Source organism: Falco cherrug, chromosome 17 (genome assembly GCF_023634085.1).
Source record: "Falco cherrug isolate bFalChe1 chromosome 17, bFalChe1.pri, whole genome shotgun sequence".
Lineage (NCBI taxonomy): Eukaryota > Metazoa > Chordata > Aves > Falconiformes > Falconidae > Falco > Falco cherrug.
The window spans coordinates 3,961,165-3,976,926 of NC_073713.1; the positions used below are offsets into that span (position 1 = coordinate 3,961,165).

General features: G+C 52.7%; 1 protein-coding gene across 3 annotated transcripts in view; it reads left to right on the forward strand.

Moving 5' to 3' along the window:
- SNX19 (sorting nexin 19) overlaps positions 1-15,762 on the forward strand; it is a 139,740-nt gene that overhangs the window by 100,118 nt on the left and 23,860 nt on the right. For 2 of the 3 annotated variants that reach the window (XR_008735432.1, XR_008735434.1), the window contains one exon: positions 7,366-7,527. The gene's annotated coding sequence lies outside the window, so the exon portion shown is untranslated. Of the gene's footprint in view, positions 1-7,365; positions 7,528-15,762 lie in introns of those variants that run through there. The other variant, XM_055728518.1, reaches the window with a different exon arrangement.

Below are 15,762 nucleotides of genomic sequence, written 5' to 3' on the forward strand. Positions count from 1 at the left end.
CGTTCCACCCAAAGCAAAGGGGGAATAACCTGTGACAGTGCAGATGCTGCACCAAAGAGGGGTTGCACAGGCAGGTGGGGATGGTGGCAATGGCTGCAGCATCCCGCGGGAGATCTACGTCCCAGCTGGCCGCCCTGCTCTTCCGAGGGAACCGTGGGCTGCAAAGGGTGGTGCTGTGCAAAGGACTCAGGGCAGGATTTAAAGATGGTATGAGATACCGTACAGCATAGGTACCCTGCTTTGAGCTCCTAGTGTGCTTGAGACCTGCTTATTTTTCATGCATGTACAAGCCCTGAGATGCAGGAGCTTTTCAAAGAGCAAGTGTAGCACAGACGGAGCACTGATGGATGGTGTCTCTGCGACAGCTCAGCTGAGTAGAGCCCGCCTGGTCCAGGCTAGGCTGCAGGCGTGCTTACTTCTTAAAGTGGAGTTCACAAGTGAACCCGGGCTCCTGGAAGATGGAGGAATAAGCCGGTTTGTGTGTGCAAGAAAGAAAACGCCTTTGGGCAAAGGGTGTGTTTTGGTGAATCTGCATGTCCTGAGCATCCTCCCTTGGGATGAAGAGACAGGTATGTCTGGGGACAGGTGCCTGCAAGGGGATGGTTATCTCTGTTCACGTGGGACCTGCAGGTGGCACGTGTGGGAGCAGGTTGGGCTATGAGTGTGTCTGGTACAAGCTGATGTTGCTTTAAGACTAGAATAGGTTTCCGTTTTCCACCTTCCGGGCAATCACTGAGGAAAGAGATTGTCTCATTTTTTCATGTACATATATCTCGTCTCCGAGTTACCGAGGCAACACTGTATATGTTTGCAGGCTGGAAGGATCTGGGGATGGAAAATGAAGCCAGGGAGTGGACTGAGGAGAGAAGTCCAGCAGGAATTTTCCTCTGGTCTTTTGCGGCCGATTGGTTAGCACTAATTTAAGCCGGTCTCCCGGGATTAGTCATCAAATCTGAGATTTCCATTTTTATTATTTTAAATCAACCACAGTTGCTCTTGGGAGGCCGTTTTTCATGTTAGAAATTAACCTCGCAGAGATTTAGCCGGTGGGGGCTGTAGGATGGGAGCCAGCAGGCAGGGTAATACCATAGAAACATAAACAAGGTACAACATCTTGCTCTACCGGCTGGTGGAAAGCTGAGCCCCCGGGGAGCAGCAGCTCACCGTGGTGCAGCCTGCTGCTTCGAGCTTGATGGGAGGCACTGGGGTACCCAGATTTTCTCCGTGGCCACTCTGTGCATGATTGTGGCTTGTGCGTTGCTCCAGGGCTTGTTTTTTTAGGATGCCCCAAGCACAGGGAGAAGCGCTGCAAGGATGTACCTGGGCAAACGCTGCCCATAGCTCCTCCACGCCGAGGAAACTCCTGGTTGCAGTCAATTGCACAGAGTCCTGTGGCACTGGTGAAGGTCTTTATAAGTTTCTTTTTCTCCCAGATCTGGGGTCATCGTTTCCCAGGGGATCTTGCTGCCTCAAGTTTGCTCTTGGTGGTGTGCAAGCACAGGTAGATAGATGGATGGTGCCGCAGAATTGCAGCATCCGTCAGGCAGGGGAAGGGAGAGGGCTTTGGGGGAGGTGGAAGCAATTTTGTGGATGCCTTAAATTGCTGATAAAGGACATTAATGAGAGTAACGAGTATCTATAAGTTGAGGGATGCTGTGCTGCTCAGAAAGTCCGTGGGAGATTTCTGTCTGCTCTGGCGAGGGTTTTGGGGATAGCATCTTTGAAGTTCTTACTGATGTTACAGTATCTTTCAGGCTGTGTTGCTCTAACAGTAACAAAGCTGGAGTCCACACGTGCCATAACCACCCAGGCACCTCCCCTCCATCCTTTCCACCACCGTTTCCCCAAACCCAGCTGGTACCTTGCCCCTCCACCGGCTGCCTGCAGGATGAAGAAGCCCCTTCAGCTCTCCGAAGCATTTGGGGGCTTTCCTCAAGCAGAAATGACCTTTTCTCTACCTCTTCCCCCCACACCCCTGCCTGTAAAAGGCAATTGGTGCTGAAACTTCAAAACGCTTGGCACAAGGTTGGTATTTCTGCCGGGCAGCTTCCCTCAGCTTTTCTGATCTCAAGCAAATAAATAAGGCAAGAACTTCACAAGGACAGGGAAAGCAGCAGAGGTGATGGTGCTGTTCCTGTTGGAAAGCTGGCATTCCCCACTTCTGCTAAATGAGGTTCAGAGAGGCCATCTGGTACATGTATTTCTAATCTCATCATTTTATTTCACTTGATCAGGGTGGGGTTGGTTGGTTTTTTTCATTCTTTCTTTTTGTCAGTCACTTGAGAACAGACTTATAAATAGACAAACTCTCCGACATGCCAGAAACTGGTGTTCAAAAACCCTCCCCACAAGTAATATAAGATAAGAAGTGTGTGGAAGGAGTTGCTGGTGCTGAAGTCACCCCGGGATATTTCTCTCCAGCCTCCCCCGGTCCCTGCTCCGGTCTCCGAGCCCTTCCCCGCAGGTGGCACTTGGCTTCGGGGCAGTTGTGCAGGGACACAGAGGGGTGACATCCAGCCCCACCTGGGGAGAGCAGGCTGAGCTGGGCAGGGATGTGTCTTGGAGCAGCGTATGAAGGGTGGTTACAGCCGGAGCATTTTCAGCTGTTGGGAAAAAGGCTGTAAAATACGATTCCCACCATAAGCAGCCCTCTGGGTTCAGAGTAGATCAAATTGGGTATTTTGCCTCTGGCAGAAACCAAAACCTGATGTGCCAGAGGATGGTAAAGCCCACAACTAATCCCTTTAATTGTTTAATAACACAGCCAGCAAGGAAATGTTTTCTGATCCCGTTAATCTTTGCTGTGAAAGAAAAGCTTTTGTAACTGTATCCGTAGCTAGTAAAACCCCCAGTTATTCCCATAGTCTCAATACGCAGCCTTCCTCCGGCCACCGCCCTGCGCAGAGCCTGCCGCAGCACCTCCAGCAGGTTAACGGGAAAGAAGGATTTGAAAAATAAAAATAAAAAAATAACGAGGTGAAGCATAAGGCCAGCCGAGGTCTGGCTCGGCAAGAGATGGGAGCGGGGTGACTGTGGGCACGCGGCGGGGCGAGGCAAAGGGGCTGCACCCTGATTCAGGGGATGCTACAGGGGGCTGCCTGGCTCCCTGCCGGGGTTTTTAGCCCCTCTGGTTTCCCCAGCCCCATATTTCATACAAAGGGGAAGAGGGGAAAAGCTCAGAGGCAGGGAGAGAGGGTGTTTCTGGTATTGAGCAGTGGTGCGGTGCTATTTCTCTCGGCAGCTGACAGTGTAAATGCATTTCCTGGCAGGCAGCTCGCTCTGTATTAAAATTCTTGATGAAGATTATTAAAGTGTGTTTATGAAAAGCCTGCGAGTGCTTCTTGGCCTCCAACCTGCCTTTTTAAAATGAGATGTTTGGGTGCGGGCTGAGTGCTCGTGGGTTATTAAAACCAGCCTGTCCAAACCCACCCGCTCCATTGGCAAAGTGCAGTATCTGTAGCAACCGGGCCGGTCCCAGCCTCCTCTAGCTGGGGACCGGAGTGGGCTGACTGCGGCTGGTGCATCCCATAACCCTTCCCCAAAAGCTTGCCACAGATAGATTTGATATCTTTGTTGCAGACTAGCTCACGTCCTCCCTGGCCCGGGCTGGGGGTGGAGCGGGGTGCAGAGGGATGCTTGGGAGCCACAGTGCTGCGTTGAAGCCCTGATGGGGGCTGGGGGGGGGAGGGGGGGGCGTGGGGGTGGCTGCAGCGACCAGCCCTCCGTTGGTGCTGGCAAAGCTTTTGGGAGACATTTCCACGCTGGAGACAGTGCCCTCGAATGTCACACACAGGCAAACATCCCACCGGCGATGCTGACACCGAGAGGTCCCTGTCACCCAGCGCCAGGTAACCACCAGCGTGTGCTGGGGGCCCAGCTACCACACACCCCTTGCACGCACACGTGTGCACAAATACCCACCCAGCTGCATGCACACGCTTGCACAACCCTGCAGCACGTGCCTCCTGCCACACGCACCCTCGGGCAGCAGCCTTGGCCTGGTGCCCCATTTCCCTCTCTATATGCTCTTCCCTTTCCAGCCTGAGGTAGGATTTTGAACGTGGGAGACCAGGTTGTCTATCTAAATATATGTCCTTACAAAAAAAAAAAAAAAAAAAAAAAAGTTTCCAAGAACAATGGTGGAAGCAGCCCAAAAATGTGCTAAGAAGGATGAATGCATTAGGATTGGAGTCCAAGCAAAATATCAGAAGGGTGAATCAGAAAGAAGGAAGGGAAGGGGAAAAAATAATAGAAACGTATGGAGTTCTTAAAAAGCTATTTTTTCCTTTTAATGTTAATGGCAGCTTTTCAATTTGAGCTTTGAGTGCTGGAGAAATGTGTCAACTGCTCCTGCCCCGAGCCGTACTTTGTGGGGATGCAAAGGCATCGTTGCGGTGACACGTTCAAGCTGGTGTCAGTCCAGCCCCATTTAGAATCGTGGAACAGTTTGGGTTGAAAAGGACCTTTAAAGCTCATCTAGTCCAACCCCCTTGCAACGAGCAGCGACATCAATTAGACCAGGTTGCTCAGAGCCTCGTCCAACCTGACCTTGAATGTTTCCAGGGATGCAGCATCTTTCTGGGTAACCTGTGCCGGCGCCTCAGCACATCTCACCAGTGAAACCACAGGTTGGTCAGGCAGGACTTGGGCTGCCTTGTCCTCCATGTGCCTTGACACCGCTTCTAGAAGGATCTGTTCCATGATCTCCCCAGGTGCAGAGGTGGAGCTGACGGGTTGCTAGTCCCCAGGGTCCTCCTTTCAACCCTTTTTAAAAACGGGTGCAACGTTTCCCTTTTCCCACTCACCAGGGACTTCACCTGACTGCCGTGACTTTTCAAACATCACGGAGAGTGCCTTGGCAACTCCATCAGCCATTTCCCTCAGGACTCTGGGATGCAGCTCATCAGGTCCCATAGATCTAGGTGTGTTCGGGTTCCTTAGGTGGTCATGAACCTGATCTTCTCTTACAGTGCGAGGGATCTTGCTCCTCCAGTGCCCATCCTGCGGTCCACCCCCTCGAGAGGTATGGGACGATAGTTGCCAATGAAGACTGAGGGAAAAAACTCGTTGAGTACCTCAGCCTTCTCCTCATCTGTTGTTACCACTTGGCTCCTGGCTCTTCTCTGTAGGACTTCAGGTGTACCCAGCACGTCCCAGAGCAGCAGGCAGAGAGCCCTCAGCAGCACCCAGTCCCTCTAACCTTGGCGTGTCATCCTACAGCTTGGCACGGCCAAGCCTGCTGTTATCCCCCTCTAGTTTAAATCTTTGTCAACAAGACCCGCTGGCTCTTGAGTGAAGACCCTCTTCCCCCTTTGAGAAAGGTGAATCCCATCTGATGCCAGCAAGCCTGGCCATCCCATTATCACAAAAACCAAATCTGTGGCAGGGACACCAGCCATGGAGCCATGTGTTAATAGACTGGGTCCCTCAGTTTCTTCTCATGTTGCTGCCCACAATGGGAAGGAGAGAGGGGAAAAATAAGCTGTGTTCCAGATTCCCTTACCAACCATCCCAAGGCCCTGAAGTCACTTCTGATCGCCATTGTGAAGATGTCTTTGCTGCTGTTATTAATTAAACACATTAATTTATGTTCTGCCCTTTCTTACAGCTTCCCCATCTCTATGCAGCACAATTATCTAGTGATGTTTGATTAGTGGGGCTAATTAGCCACCGCACCCATGGTTTAGGCTCCACGCCTCTGGTTTCGGCCCTAGCTCGCCAGTCCCTGTGACGTGCTGCTTGGAAATAAACTGATGGGAGTGTTTTACAGTAGTTTTTTTGAGGGGAGAAAAGCTGAGCCGCTTTGCAAATCTTCCTTCTGTAGGAAAATGGGAGATGGACCGTTGGGTGCCGCGTAGGAAAGGTGTTGGCTGGGCAGGTCAGTAGCCCAGCAGGATGATGCTGAGGTTGGAAACAGCATTTTCTGGAGCAGGGAAAGCCCTGTCCCCCCTGGAAATAGCATCTGTGCATCACACTGGGTTTAGGCTGGTTTGTTATAACTGGTTATAGCGTTTGGTGGTTGCTGCACCCTTGAGCATCGTCGTATGCGTCCTGGCGGATCTCTCTCCCCTAATTCAGCAGCATGCTTTGGGCAGGCTAAAACCAGGTTGTCTTCTGCCTTTCCTCTCCGGTTCCCTCCTTTCTTTGTTGTTTGATCTGTCCCTTCACTTTTCCTGCAGCTCAAACCCCTTTCCCATTTTATCAGAGCTTCCAGCCAAAAGAGGGTTGGTTGCGGAAGGCAGATGAAGAGGCCAGAAAAAAACCCACTGTAATAAAATCTTGGTTTTGATTGCATGAAACGGGAAGAAAAATCTGTTTTCCAGGCCAATCAGGACGGTGTGGTGGCTGCAGATGGAGGTGGGAGGAGAAGGGGAGATCAAGCCCAAATTCGTACTTACCCCTGGTGACTGCAACATCCGTCAGGGCTAAAGACAATCTGTGTCTCATTAATCATCTGATATAAACAGAGGGAGACTCACTGGAACAGAGCAGTGTCACTGGATGAATGGCCTGGAGTTGGAAAATAAACATTTCAAACTCTGCCTCAGCGTTTATTTTTGCTAAATGCCTTCGCTGTGCCTGGGCGTTTTGCTAGCAGCGGGGTACCACTGCCCCAAATCCATCCCTGGGAGCGCGGCCGGAGCGTGGGCTTGTGATGCTGGGCAAGAAACGCACCCAACAGAAGTGCAAGAAAAATGTTGGAGCAGCCACGGTAGTAGCCTGTCCTGGGTGCTGTCGTGCTTTAGCTCCAAACTGGAGGGTTTCTCCTGCCCCGGGGGGCTGCGGAGGGGTTTCTCTTGGCAGTGCTTTGTTTTTTGGCAGGTGGGAAATGCAGCGGTGAGGCGGCACGGTTGGGCTGGCAGGCAGGATGCCTCTCCTCCCCTTGGTCCCACCAACCTGCGGTCAGTGGGGATCCAGGGGGGTGGCACTTGCAGACATCATTGGTGTGTCTCCATCAAATGCTCTCCATGTTCATGCCCCACTGGATTTGTTGTTTTTATTTCAAACCTCTTATGCCTCTTGTGTTTTGTTACACACCCACCCGCCCCCTCCCCTCTGCAGAAACCCACCAGGTGCAGTCTGGAATCCATGCTCACCCAAATATGCCTTTAATTCTGATTTATTAAGATGGTTATTGTATAGATGATTAGAAACATATTCTGGGGGATTTAACAGCCTCAGAACAGACATGTAGCCATTATAGAGCTGTTAATCCTTTATAAATATGTTTTTAATCATGCCAGTATTTAACATATGATAACTGTCCTATTAAACATAATATATAGCTGGCAGCCTTGTTATAAAGTATTGCAAGCTTTTTTTTTCCTTTTTTTTGTTTTTTTGTTTTGTTTTTTTTTTCTGCAGGCTCATTAACTTCTGCTGTTCGGGAGATACTAGCAAAACCACAAGTGGACGGGCTCAGCCCAGATACCCAACACTTCCACATCCCGTGAGGAATTTGGCTGGTGCTTGAACTTGCTGTATGAGGATCTTCACCAGGAGAGGACTTTGCTGAGACCCCAGCAGGTGAGTGGCTTTTGCTCCGGCCGTGGACCTGCTACCTGCTGACTTTTAGCATCACTCAGTGCACCTTGTCCCACCTTTGCCAAGCTGTCTGTTCAAGTTGTCAGAACAGCAAGGCAACATGTATAAAGCCATGTCAGCCCTTACAACTTCAGTAGCTGGGCGAGCTCAGCTAAAATAGACCCTTTATATCTCTGCGTGCACAGCAAAAGCAGTATTTCCAGCTGCAAACCAGGAGCTTTGCAGAAGCACACAAAATGTGTGCATGCTAGTGCATGGGCAGCGTAGCGGGTGGTACGTGTACCCCCTCCCATGTATCTGCTCTGACGTCAGGAAGAGTAAATTCCATTAGCAATGATATTTTGGGCCTTACAGTTCTGGTGGTGAGAAGAAAACAAGCACCCCCCGGCTACGCTCGGTTGGAAAATAAATGACATAACCTGGGCTGGCTTTTCATGTGCCTTCTGCCTTGACATGCCATCCAGCTTGGTTCCTATCCAGCTGACCAGCCATTCCCAAGGCTGGGCTGGTTACAGGAGAAGACAGGTTGAGAAGGGGAAAAATTTCCACTAAATTAAATTATTTTAGCTGGAAAAATAAACTCTCACCGCAGCTTGAAGCAGATGCCTGCCCGGTGCCTCCCCTGCTTAGCATGAGGTGCTGCCATGCAGCAGGAGGACTCGCTCCCAACCAAACTGCTCCGTGCCGAGCCAGGGAAAGGCAGATGTGTGAGACCCACCTCGCTCCCCTGACACCCCCTTGGCGCTGTCCCCCAGCGTGCCACTCGTGCGATGTGGTCCTCAGGGCTGAATAACCCAAGCTCCGTGGGGATGGGGCAGCAGCCCTTTGCCTTTCGGACTGCTTGCAGCCTGGCGTGAAGCCATCGCTCCCGTGCTGCCGGCTACGGGCCAAGGGCTGCGGCAGCCCTGTCTGACCCCCTTTTGTGGCTCTTTTCTCTCTGGGTCTCCAAACCGATGTTTTTGTCCCCGACACCGCGCTGCCTCACTACCCCCAGCCCCCTTGGCCGAGGGGGAGCCGTCAGGGCAGAACAAGGGGCTATTCTTTGTGGAGAACAGTGGGGGATCTCATAATGGGGTGGCTGGCCCTCAGCCATCACCCACCACTGCCCTCCACACCTAGGTCACGTCTGGGCGCTGGCATTTATCAGGACAGGGCTGCGTCAGGCACCGCCAGTGGATTTGCACAGGAGGATGGGGAGACGGAGTCGGTGCTCAGGCATCACTGGCAGCAGCCGGGGGGTGGCCTCTGTGTCTGCAGAGGGGTCCCGGGCTCAGCATTTGAGCACAGCCAATGTCGGATATGGAATTTTTAACGTGTTTTCTTAAAACTGATGCATTTGTGTGTTTCGGAGGGGGGGGAGTAGCGTGGGCTGGTGGCTTGTTGCTGAGAGTGCAAGTGAACCATCCCGCTGGACCCTTCTCCAGCAGCACTGCAAGCCCAGAAGCAGCCAGGCCAGTGAGGGTTAAGGGACAGAGTTACTTCCAGCTGGCTTTGCAGTGTCCCCCTCACTCTCCATGGCAGCTGGGAGCCCTGCAGCCCCATGTGCTGGTGCTTGGAGCGGGCGCTGTTTGTTTTGGATGGAGGCAGGCTTTGTCTGCAGAGCCGCCGGCCAGTTTTCCGCAGCCCACCTTATAAACTTTCCCAGCCTCGGCGTTCGTCGCACCCAGCAGCTACCTGGGCTGCCGGCACGGCCAAATATTCTCATCGCCAGGTGCTATTTCCATGCCTGACCTCCCCGCAGTGGCAGATGTCGATGTGTGGGTGGGATGCTTGCAGGGCTGGAGAGACCTGCCACCCCCATCCCGTCTTCCCGTGATCCCATCCAGCGCGGCTGTTTCCACTGCAGCCCTGGCTCACCCTTTCCGTGAGATATTTCCCCACTTTGCTTCGTGTATCCTCTGCAAGGTGATGAGCTCCGGCTGCAATGCTCCACAGTGGTCACGGCACGGAGCACGGTGGGTACCAGGAGCCTGGGGAGGATGCAGGAGGTTGCAGGAGCAAGTGAGGATGCCCAAGAGTTGCTGTGGGCAACGTGGAAAGAAAAGGGGGGAAAAAAATCAGGTCTTTGACTAAATCCAGCTAAGGACGGCAGTTCTCTCCATCTGCACAGACCTTTTCCTCCGTGAAATGTTGTGTCTTCACTTTATAAAAATGAGAATGTTCATTTTGCGTGGCTGAAATCCCAGAAGGAACAAGGTCTGGGGGAAGGGGGGAGCTGAGTGAAGCAGGGCTGTCCCAGTAGTTCCAGGCTGGGGCAGTTACTGGCTCCCCAGTCTCCTGTGGCTATCAAAGACTACCTTTGGGCTAGTGCTGGGCTCTGCTGGGGGGAAGACCCTGTCTGTGGGAGGACCTGGGTCAGGGCTAGGAGGCACTGTGCAGGAAGGGCTGGGAACAGCTGACGGGCAGCCTTAGCAAACCTCTGCGCTTTTTTTATTTGGGTTTTTTCCTTCTTTCCTGTTAGAAAAAGCTCATCTGGGGAGTTTTTCCTGCCAGCCTTCCTCTGCGCTGCAGGAAGGCCAAGCAGCAACTTCCCTGAGGGTGGCCAATTTTCCTTAGCCGCTTCCCAGGGGATTTCTCCCCCATTCCTTTGAAACTCTTCTCCCTGCCCGAGCAGCTGTCGAGCAGGGATGGTGCGGGGCCAGGTCGCCCCACGGAGCTCTCCCAGCCCTCGGCAGCAATAAAGCTGTCGGCAGAGGCGGCGGTTGGGCCGTGTGCTGGAGATGCGCTTAGGGGAGGCTGAGCTGCCGGCTCGACCCAGCTTCCCTTCGCTCGCCGCCTGTCTCGCCCTCCATCGCTGCCGGCATGTGCCAGGAGACAAAGCTGGCGCCTCTCCCGCCGGCGAAGCAGCAAAGCCGTCAGCCAAGACGTCTGGTGAGAAGGAAGAGGCTGTCTGCGAGCGCCGAGGGAAGCCCTCCGCCGACCCTCTCTGCTCCATCTAGCTTCTCGCCCGCTTTCGCACAGCCAGGAGGGAGCTGCCTGAGGCTCCGTCGGGATCTCTGCGGCCATCTGGAAGGGAACCGATGGGATCGACAGCCCTGATGCAGCGCACGTGCTGGAGATGAGTTCACTCCTTCCCAACGCGTAGGCTCGTCCTTGCTTCGTGCATGGGGAAACTGAGGCAGGAGAGTGCTGGAGCTGGTGCACCAGGATCCTCAGGTCTCCCCTGAGGACTGCCTGCCAGCAGGAAGCTGAGGGTTTTAATAAGGACTTTCCATCCTGTCCAAAATTCAAAATTTTCTGACTGTTGGCATTGTCTTTAAATTTAGACGTTTGGAGTTTCACCGAAAAAGAAATATTCGCAAGAGGAAATATTTCCTTTTGTCTTTACAAATAAGATGGAATATGAGAGAGGAATCAGGGCACAGCACAGCACTAACCCTCCTGAAATGCGATGCTTTCGTAATCCTGAATAGGTGTTTTCATCAAATTGAAACATGCCTGCAAAATTCTGTCTGGCAAAACTCTATTCAGCTGGAAAAACACTGTCTCTCTTTCTTTCCCTTCCAGTTATCTCTCTAGACCTCATACAAAGTCTTATTTATTTGCTCCCTTTTCAGATGGTCTTCACTTCTCCATCTCTAGGCATCCACAAATCATGATTTGCCTCTCTAGCATCAGGGACTCGCTGAGAAAACATGAAGGACTTTCTTTTTTAATTTCCCTTTTGTTGCTCCTGTTCCTTCTGATCCACTCTTGGATGTCTCTGAGCTTTTCAGTGAGTCTCGGAGCTAGAAACATGGTTTCTTCGATGGCACTTGAGAAGCTAATGAAATTATTCAGCCCTGGCACACGAAATCAAGCATCCGTTCGATACCTTTGGATTTATCAGCGCTGCGGCAGGGATGTCTGTGCATAGGGTTGTAGGACAGCAGCAAGAAGTTGGTGTAACCCCAAAACTGTACAGTCTGTGGGTTTGGGGTCTGTTATGGGTGTCTCTACGTAGTCCTTCAGGCTCGGAGCGCCTGTGGGCTGAGGTTTATGAGCAATCCTGTGGATGCCTTTGGGAAAGGTAGAGGGGGGGTGGCTGGAAAAGCATCTCTGGGGGTGCAGAGACGATGCACACCTGCGGTCTGTACCTGTACCAGGCGCTCCTGGGAGGCGTGTGAAGGGATGGAGACAGTCGCATGCAGGGAAGCAGCTCCCTGCCTCCTGTCCTGGGACATGGGGGTGGGCGTTTGGGACCTTTCTGCTTTAGTCCCTGTCTCCCATGCTATTTCTGTTCATCCTGGTACTCAGGGAAAGCAGGGGTCAGGAGAAGCCGTGTCCCTTTGCAGTGTCACCAGGGGGCTTGCTGAGGGATAAAGAGGTATTTCTGAACTTAACTGCTCGTTGGAAGCTCCAGGCTGACTTTCTCACGGGAAGAGCGGACTTGGCCCCTCTGAACAGGCCCAGGCCTCCAAATTACCCCCTGCCTGCGTGTATTTGTGCATGTGCAATCTCCCAGGCATCTCTTCCCCCATGGCACATGCTCTGGCTGAGCCCCTGCTGTCCATCCCCGTGGCCTCGGGTACGGCGGTGATGGGGCGCGGTGGGTTATTAGGAGGGGTGTCCAGCAGCGCGCTGGGGGCTGTGTGACTTCACGTTTCCCTTCCAAGGCGGAGGATGCTTGTTCAGTCAGCAGTCCAGCGAACCCAACAGCCCCCCAGGCCAGCTTGCAGCTCAACTGGAAATAGATATGGTCCCCATCCCGCCCTCGTGTTGTTGTTGGCAGGCGGGCTCGGAGGCCTCCAGGTTGGGTCTGTCAAGAGCACAAGCGAAGGAAAATTGTTCTCATCTGAATAAACATGATCAGCTGCTGCCAGCAACTCCAGTGCCCCAGCAAAGGATTCACATGGCCAGGCATTTTCTCCGGTCTGGGTAACTGGTTTGACTGGCAGGTCAGGATTTGTGTCTCTTTAGTGGGTGTTTGCAGGGGATGTTGCGTTGCTCGTCCTCCCGCCAGCTCCTAAGTGATGGAGTTGGGTGGGGGCAGGCACCTTCGAGCGTTGCTCTTCTCCAGGGACCACCTAATTGCCTCTGATGCAGGGGAGCTTTCTGCAGACGTAGTTGCACTTGGCCAAACGATGGGAGAACAGGCGCTCAGAGCAGGAGGAGGTGACATGTCAGGGCTGCTGATGCTGGAGCGACAATACTGCAGCCAGCACCAGCTTTGCCTTTTCGACCCATTTGCAGCAGTTTGCTGCTTTGGCTTCGTATCGGATTAATCAGTGTCTGTCTGTGTGCAGGCTCATGTGTTGGCTGCCGGCTCTGCGGAGGTGAGCTGCTGACGGACAGTATCCTGCAGAGCCAGCTGCACCCTGCTGAGCTCACACCAGGTAGTAACCGATGTGTAACTCTCTCCAAACGCTGTCACTTTTGGCCCTTCTCTACGTGTCACCAAAAGCCAGCTCACATGGTGCTGATGGGACCTGTTCTCTATAGCCTCAGGCAGGGGATGCAGTACGGCGTGTGTCACCATTGCGGAGCTGCGTTGCAAAACCATCTGCTCGAATATCTGTTCACAGCAGATAAAACTGTGGCTTCCCCCACCACGGGGCTCTGCAAGGAGGACGTGGGTTTTCCCAGAGCTGCAGAACGTGACCGTGCTGCGAGCTGGGCGATCCTGGCGAATGTGCTAACTCCCCATCACCCAGCCAACCTAAACAGGACCAAGTGACCCAGTGCTATATATTATCTTATATCTCCTCTTCACTGATGCAGGCCCTGGGGCTGGTGTCTGCTGCAGAGGAATTTCTCTGCCCTGAGCAGGGGGCGGCTCTGGACCCCCAGGGGATCTGCCTGGTTGTTTGGGGAGGAAAATATCCTCGCTCTGTCTTGGCCGGATAACAGAACACGGACTCGTGCTTCTTTGTGTGCGCTGTGAGCATCACCAGTGTGAGACGGGCCTGTCTCCATCAGTACCGGCCGTGCTCAGCCCCGCTTGGGTTTGTTGCATGGTGGCTGTTTTAATGAGAAACCTGCCCTAAAAAAACCTGCCTGGCTGCGACTCAAACCAGCCCTTACGCTCTGCTTAGGAGAGTCTCGTATAGCTTCGATCTGTTCCTAATTGCCACGAAGCAAGCCAAACCCCACCTGCTTCCTACCACCCACGGGCAGGCCACCAGGCCCACTTTGCCTGGTGAACTGCACAGGTTTTGACTCGCCTCTTATTGCTACCGTCTCCTCCAAGACATTTCCAAAGCCTCTGACCAAAAAAACGTTCGGAAACCTCCCTGGAGTGGGAGCCTTGAGCACTCAAGGCATGAAGGATGGCGGTCGTTTTCTAACATCTCCATCTTTCTGGGTACCTCCTGGCACCAAGTGATGGAGGGGGCAAGAAAGCCTCAAAGCTACTTAAATTGTGAGGAATTTTTCCTCCTTTAAACCACAGTGCCCTGCACAGTGTGCATACCCCATCAGCACAAGGAAACAGTATCTGCGTTCTTCTTTTACTGCTCGCTCTCGATTTGGTGATTAAGAAAACGGGGGAGCTGGGGGCACTCATTCTTGACCTTGGGGAAAGCAGGAGGCTTGTAAAAACTCTGAGGTGCTGCAGGAATTACGAGGCAATTAAAAAAAATCAGGCCAGAGCTGGGACGACGTCAGTAAAACCTGGAGGAACTGATGTCAGCTCCGGGCAGGACGTGGGGACCGATGCCTCTGCCCTCTCCTCCCAGTGCTGAGCCCCTGGGGTTGGTGGTGCTGAGGCCTCATGCTTCCCACTGGCATGTAGCTGGAAATGCAGGAGATTGAAGAGATTTTGGGGCTGGATGGGCTCTTTTTACTTGGTGGATTCAGCTGACTTCAGTCCTTCCCCCACAAACGCAAGTCCTGTGTGAGCCCAGGCGGAGGGTGTTTTATGAATGTGAGATGAATAGCCACCAAAAAAGCAAAAATTAATATTGAAGACGTGAGGAGGGCTCCCAAAACACTTTTTTTTGGGGTGTCAGAGGCCCAGCTCTAAAGGGGAGCGTATTTTGCTCACGGCTGGATCAGAAGGATTAACCCCAGGGAAGCTGGGTTTTATTTATATAGGATTTTATCAAGACTCAGCTTGGGTTTCCTGACCTGGTAAGAACAAGAAGAGAGAAATTAGCTGGGCTCAACAGGAATTAACACGCTTTTTTTTTTTTCCATTTTCCATTTCTCATTATGATGACGATCACTTCCAGATCTGGGTCTTTCCAAGACTGGGGACTAATGTCCTCAGCTGGGGTTGCGGCTCAGGATTGTCAGGCTGGTGTTTGAATGTTTCTCTTCCGTGTAAGTGATTTCTCGTGCAAACCACTTGAGTTAAAAGTGCGTGGTGACAGGGAGCGAAGCCTGTTCTCTGCTTCCTCTTAGGAAAGTCCCAGAGAACCTTTGTCAAGCTCTTAGGCCATGGTGAGAGTGTTTGCTGACGTCCTCCGACCAGTTTTAAAACGGGAGGAGGCAAAAAAAAAAAAAAAAAAAAAAAAAAAGTCAGGGTTTTGGTCTGCATTTGCTATGCTCCCGTTCAGCAGGTTTGCTTAACTTTGGTCATTTATTTACTTGTCTGCACTGGAGTGCTGGCTGGATTGAAGCGATGCACGCATGTTTTTTTAGGGCGGATGAGGACTTAGAATAAAACACGGGGCTGGCCCGAATGTCCCGAGAGGGTCCTGGGGTGCGGCGCGAGCTCCCTGGGGTGTGGGCTCGGTTTGGCTGTGCGCCGCTCGGCAGCTGCATCCTTACTGTGTATCTCTTCCTCCGGGGAGAGGGAAGTGGATGCACTTCACATGAAGCAAAGTTACATAAACCGTGGGGGCCGATGGGGATAACTTGGAAATGAAACGGTCGGTCGGGCTGGCAGCCAGCCGGGGGTCGACTCGTGCCGTCGCTCTTAGGGACCGGGCTGTCTCGGAAGCAAAATGACTTCGGCGCCTACTAATGCGACAAAACCCACCAGTGCTCAGCTGCTGGGGAGAGCGGGGCTTTGGTGTTTGAGAGCAGGGCACCCCCAAAACAGAGGCAGACCAAACTGTGAAGGCGAGAACGAGCACAGCTCACTGCACCCGGTGCTCCCTGTTTCTGAAGCCCTGGAAAGATTTCCATGGTGGAATTGCATTGCACCGCCCGTGTTGGGAAGGAGAGGGTCTGGGGTACGTGGCATGTGTGTCACTGCGGTGCCAGGCTGTTTTCCACACAGCTGGCTTGAAATCTTTGTCAAACGGCACATTTCATGCGGTTTTGTTGTTTAAGCTAAAAGCTGCTTTGGGG